We start from the raw sequence: 6000 nt of genomic DNA on the forward strand, positions 1-6000 counted from the left end.
CAAAAATCAATAGTCTACATACTATCAATGAACTGAATACCAAATTTTAAGAAAATTATCATTTATATTGGTATCAAATGAGGTAAAATACCTAGATATAAACCTAGCAAAAATGACATTTTTTTCAGAATATATATGTATGCTGAAAATACAAAATCCTGATGAATGAAATCAAAGAAGATTTAAATAAATGGAGATATCCTGTATTCATTACCTGGAAGACTCAAAATTGAGATGTCAGTTTTTCCCCAACTGATCGATGCATTTCATACAATCTAAATAAAAATCGCCTCAGTACTTTTTGTAGAAATCAAATCACTTCCAAACAATTTTATGGAAGAACCAAGAAAGTAAAATAGCCAAAATGATTTTGAAAAAAAATAAAGTTGGAGGACTCACATTATCTGATTTCAAGACTATGAGAAAGCAACAACACAGTATGATAACGTGGTATTGGTAAAATGAGAGGTAAAAAGATCAAAAGGACAGTTCAGAAACAGACTTACATATAAGGTCAATTCAGTTTTGACTAAGTTAATTCAATTGGGAAAGGAAGGTGTTTCCAACAAATGGTGCTAGGATGCAGAAAATGAGCCCTGACCCTTATCTCACACAGTATAAAAAAAATTTAACTCAAATGGATGATACATCTTGACATAAAAGCCAAAACTATAAAACTTGTAGAAGACATAAAAAAAATCTGCAAAACTTTTCATGTGCTACTGTCAAGAACGCAGAAAAACAAACAATAAAAGAAATAACTGACAACCTAAATTTCATCAAAATTAAAAGTGCTATTTTTAAAAGTTAGGAAAATGAAAAAGTAAGCTTCAGATGGCAATCTGTGTGTGTTTGTTTGTGTGGGTCCAAAGACCTATATAACAAACATACAAAGAATTCTTACAACTCAATAAGACAAACACCCCAATCTTTAAAAAAGGTGATTTCAAAAGATACTTCACAAATGAAGACATAAAATGATCTATAAACACATGAGTAAATTCTCAGTGTCATTTATCATATGTATGCAAATTAAAGTTACAGTGTGATACTACCACATACCCACTAGGGAGGCAAAAATTTAAAAGACTTAAAAGAACCAAGTGTTAATGAGAATGTAGAGCAATTGAACTGTAAAATGGGAAACAGTTTGGCAGGTTCTTATATTTAAACATTCACTTACCATACAACCCAAAAAATCCATTTCTAGGCATTTACCCAAGAAATGAAAATGTATGTTCACACAAAAACTCATGAATGAATGTTAATAGCAGCTTTATTTATTAACAATAGCACCAATCTGGAAATAATCCAAATATCCATTAATAAGTGAAACAGTCTACAAACTGTGGTAATTCAATATACCCTGGACTCAGGAGTAAAAAGTTGTGAACCAGTTAAGCACAAAAACATAGATGACCCTAAAACACACCATGCTGAGAGAAAAAAAAGGTCAGATGCAAAAGAGCACATAGTTCCATTTATATGAAATGCTAGACAAATGAAACCAATTTATAGTGAGAAAATAGAGGACGAATAATTTCCTGGGGCAGAGAAGGGAACTTTTGGGGATAACAGAAATATTCTAGATCTTGATGGTGGTAATGAAAATATTCTGCTCTTGATTGTGGTGGCGGTGACATGTGTAAACATTTATCAAAACACACTGAGCTGTACATTTTAAATATATACATTTTATTAAAAGTAAATTATCCTCAATATAGTTGATTCTTTATAAAGGAGCTCTCTAGGGAAAATATTAACTAGGAAATATTAGTGATGCCTTTATATAACCATTCAAAAGATGACAAAAACATCAATAAAATTTAATACCCATTTATGACTTTTAAAATGTCATCAGAAATGAAAAACAATAAAATTACCTTGGAAAATCAAGAATAGAAGAAACTATTATAACATAAAAGCCTCTATCAGAAACCTTCCACAAACATAATTGATGCTAAGACATCAGAAGCATTCCCCTTAAAGTCAGAAACAATACCAAGTTTTTAGCTATCACTGCTACTACTCATCATTATATAGGACATAAAATAGGCAAAGCAATAAGGAAAACAGTAAGTTAAAAAATTGAAAAGTCACAGAAGTGTGACTACTGTCAGATAACCAACTCAATGAAGTTATCTGATACATGGTAAACAGGAAAAATTCAAAAGCTCTCCTATCACCAGAAAAAAAATGTTACTGAAAATTTCCATGCACTAGAGCAATCAAATTATAAAATACCTGGTAATATTAAGAAGGACTGTAATATGTTTGGGAAAAATATATAAAACATTTCCTGAGCATATAAAGCAAGATGTAAATAAAATAGAATGATACCATACATACATATATTTCTGAGGGAACGACTAAATATCATAAAAGTCAGTTCACTCCAAAAAAATTCTAAAATTTCAATATAACCTTATTCAAAACACTTAAAAATTTTTTAGTTAATTTATAAGTTGAGTCTAAAGTTCATCTGGAGAAGAAATGCATAATAAACAGTAATGAGTAACTTTGAAAAGAATAAGGAGAAAGAAATAGTTATCAAAATTTAAAATATGCATACCCCTAACCCAGCAATTCAATTTCTAGGAATCCATGCTCCAGAAATAATCACATACAGACAGAGGAAGTTTCAGGAAGTTTCCTGAACAGTTAGTTGACTCTGAAGGCAGAACTAGAGGAAGTGGGAGAAGAACTTTACATTCTCTCATACTGTGTGTTTTTAAAATTTAGAAAGATTTAAAGTTTGTCATTAATAACATCAATAAATTTAAAAGTTGGCTTTAAAGAAAGCGTTATTTGTGATAGCAAAAAGAAACTAATTTAAATGTCTTTTAGTAAGAGACATGGTTAAATAAATCACAGCCCAAGCAAATGAAACATCACTTAGCCCTTTTTTAAAAAAATGTATTAGGGAGATCTATATATAACAAGTAGAGATGTCCAAGATATTTACTTAAGAAAGCAAGTGATATATCATTAGGTTTGATATACACTCCCCCAAACAACTTTACACATATGTATATGTATCTGAAGTGCATTTAGAAAGATGCACGTACATTGTTAACTCTCCACACTGATATGGGACTGCGGGATTAAATGTTCACATTTTACCTAATAATTCTTTTCCTATATTGTTGAATTTTACATCAAGCTTGCATGTCTGCAGTTAGTTTTTATTTTTATTTTTAATTAAAGATATTGCATTTAAAAAGGCCTTGTATTCCATAATCCAATTATAAAATTGAAAAATAGTTCAAATGTTTATTTCTGTTATCTTCGTGTATACTTACATACTCTTCAAATGATGGATATTCAGCAGAGGGGAACTGCCATTTTTATAAATTTAACTGACATATTATTATTAAAATAACAATATATTAGGCCTTCTTTAAAAAAAAGATGGTAAACTTCACAGAACCCGCAGATTCATGGCACTGTCTATGCGTATGTAAAATAAATAATAATTAATGGGACATCTCCTCAACAGTCTTCCTCCTTCCAGAAAAATGATTCTCTCCTCCCCCTCCGGGTCTTTAACTTGGTCTGAGCGGCTTTAAACTCACCATTTTGAACGTGCGCAAAATGATTAAAAGCAGTAATCTTAAGGAGGCCACACTGAGGGTGCCTCCGTCAGAGGCGTGCTCAGACCAGACATCTTCAGTGGGAAGAAACACTGATGGAATAGTGCTAATATCGGGAGAAGAACGGCTGCTTCGGTTTTTACAGGATGCCTGCGTGCCCGAGCCTCTGTGACAATCGGGAAAAATGCAAATACAGCCAGCGGAGCAACGGCAAAGGACGGTTTTTTCGGGAGAGGAGCAGGAGGCCTATGGCGGAAGATGGATCAGCTCTATGTGGGGTGACTGGAGATGGGCAGAGAAGGTGGGTGGGAGGTGTTAGTGGGGGGAAAACTCATACAGTTGTGAGTGTGCAGAGAAAGACAGCGGGGGTCCTTGGCCAAGGCACCAAGGACAGCAAAAGAGGGAGCAGGAAAAAGCGGACAGTGGAGACCCCCAAGACCAATCGAAGTCATCCGTCCCGACACATACGCAGCGCCAGGTCCCGACTGGACAGGGCCCTGGAGGCGAAGAAGGCCTAACAGCCATCAACCCCACCCACCATGGCCGGCGCAGGGGACCAGGGACAGGCCCCACTCCCTCTCAGAGGAATTAAGAAAGGGAGGAGCTGAAGGCAGCAATTTCCTCGCCCGACCCTCACATACCCGACATCAGAACAAGCCAGATTAAAAAAAAAAATCCCCTCACCGAACTGTGCAGCGGCTCCGGAGTGAGAACAGCGCTCGATCCTCCACCCGCCACCACCGCCTTCTTCTCCGCCTCCGACTCCTCCCCCGCCCAGCGCACAGCGGCAGGTGGTGGCACCCGAGTCCGCCGCTACGGTGGCGGAAGCAGAGGCGGCGGCGGGTCCCGCCCCTTGCGTCGCTATAGAGGCAAAGGAGGTGGGCATGCAAACCCCGCCCTCAACACAGGACTGACCAATAGACTTAACAGGATTCTGCGGGGGAGCGGAGGGGAATCCACATGTCCAATCGGAACCTGAGGAGTGGGTCACAGCAATGGTTGGGACGTGGCAGAAAAAAGGGAAAAAGTACTTAGGCTGTCTCTGCACCCTGGTCCTCCCTTCTCTGTCAGGGGGACTTCTCAGATTGCTCGAAGAGAGGGAGGAGAAGCTATAATCTTTCCCACCCCACGGCCCTGTCTGGGACCGCCTCCATTCCCTGCAGCACTGCGACTTTGGGGGAGGGGGCGGGGCATCGTGCTGGGCAGGAACAGCACTGCCTTTTGTGGTTTGGGTTGGGAGAAAGGGGCGGGGTTTCGGGGAAAGGAAAGGGGTTGTGGAGAACTAAGGGTAGTACTGGCGTAGCTAGTCTTTAGGAGATTACAACAGCAACAACCAAAATGGAGGCATTAAAAATCAATCTTAATTCGACTGGAAACCTGACTAGCAAGGTTAAGGTCTCTTGGCATAATATTCACTTCGTTGCAGTTCAGATAGGAGCTGTAGAAGGAAAAAATAGACTGAGGAAGGGCACGTTTGCCTACCCTGAGTCTGCGCACTGTATATACAGTGCCTTCTCCCCCCTGATCCTGCAGTCATACCCTAGCACCCTCATTTCTGATTCGGTTGACCTGCGTTTCATCTTTATAGCCTTGGCCTGATGAGAGCCTTCCAGTTTTCATCTTGAAGCTGATGGGTTGTCAAGCTGGGAAGTAACAGCTCCCATCATATGCCACTGAAATAAATACAATAGCTGTAGTCCATGAACACATTGCTTAATTTAAATCTGGCTAACAGTTTAGTTAATCATGTCAGTGATGTTAAATTGTTTCTTCGTCCAGCACGTGCCCTCTTTTTTTGATCCTGAACATGTCCGCTTTTCTAATTACAGTCCTGCTCTCCTCTCCCTACCCATTTTATTCCCAACCCCCTCCACCACTTACACACACATGCACACACAACACACAACACGCACACACACACCTGTGCCCAGGGTATATTTATCACAACCCCGCCCCCAAGAATTAAGACCCCTACTACTTGTGCTGTTCATGGCAACTGCAAAATCTCTTGACAGTGAAACAAACCTATTTTGTTGCTGTTGATGAAAACAAATTATCCAAGATTTACTATAGAAATTTATGAGAATTTGTTAGACATATTGTAAAATCAAATCTAAGTTTCAGACCATACCTGTAACACATTTCTTACCAAGGAACATTTCCCACTTGATACTTCTCAGCTTTACATATGTTGCTCTAGAAACTGTGGCTCTTTTCCATCTAAGTCTCATCCTCTTTAAAGAGAATTCATAATTTCATCACATTTCCCTAATCTCCCATTAGGATGTTGCATGTTGATCCAATTGGATATACTAACCTGTTTTGGGGGGCAAGTTCTCCCCAATTTCAATCTTTTTCATATCATAGCTCTTATTTTCTGTAAGTGCATTTTCTTCCATTTTTTTAA

The 6000-nt window shown here is 38.3% G+C and overlaps 1 protein-coding gene across 2 annotated transcripts in view; it reads right to left on the minus strand.

Moving 5' to 3' along the window:
* PJA2 (praja ring finger ubiquitin ligase 2) overlaps positions 1-4393 on the minus strand; it is an 84793-nt gene extending 80400 nt beyond the window's left edge. Inside the window, exon 1 of one of the 2 annotated variants that reach the window (XM_090276549.1) lies at positions 4278-4392. The gene's annotated coding sequence lies outside the window, so the exon portion shown is untranslated. Of the gene's footprint in view, positions 1-4277 lie in introns of both variants that reach the window. The other variant, XM_090276550.1, reaches the window with a different exon arrangement.
* Between the last annotated feature and the right edge of the window lie 1607 nt (positions 4394-6000).

The sequence above is a fragment of the Furipterus horrens genome, unplaced genomic scaffold (genome assembly GCF_987537825.1).
Source record: "Furipterus horrens unplaced genomic scaffold, mFurHor1.1.pri manual_scaffold_5, whole genome shotgun sequence".
Classification (NCBI taxonomy): domain Eukaryota; kingdom Metazoa; phylum Chordata; class Mammalia; order Chiroptera; family Furipteridae; genus Furipterus; species Furipterus horrens.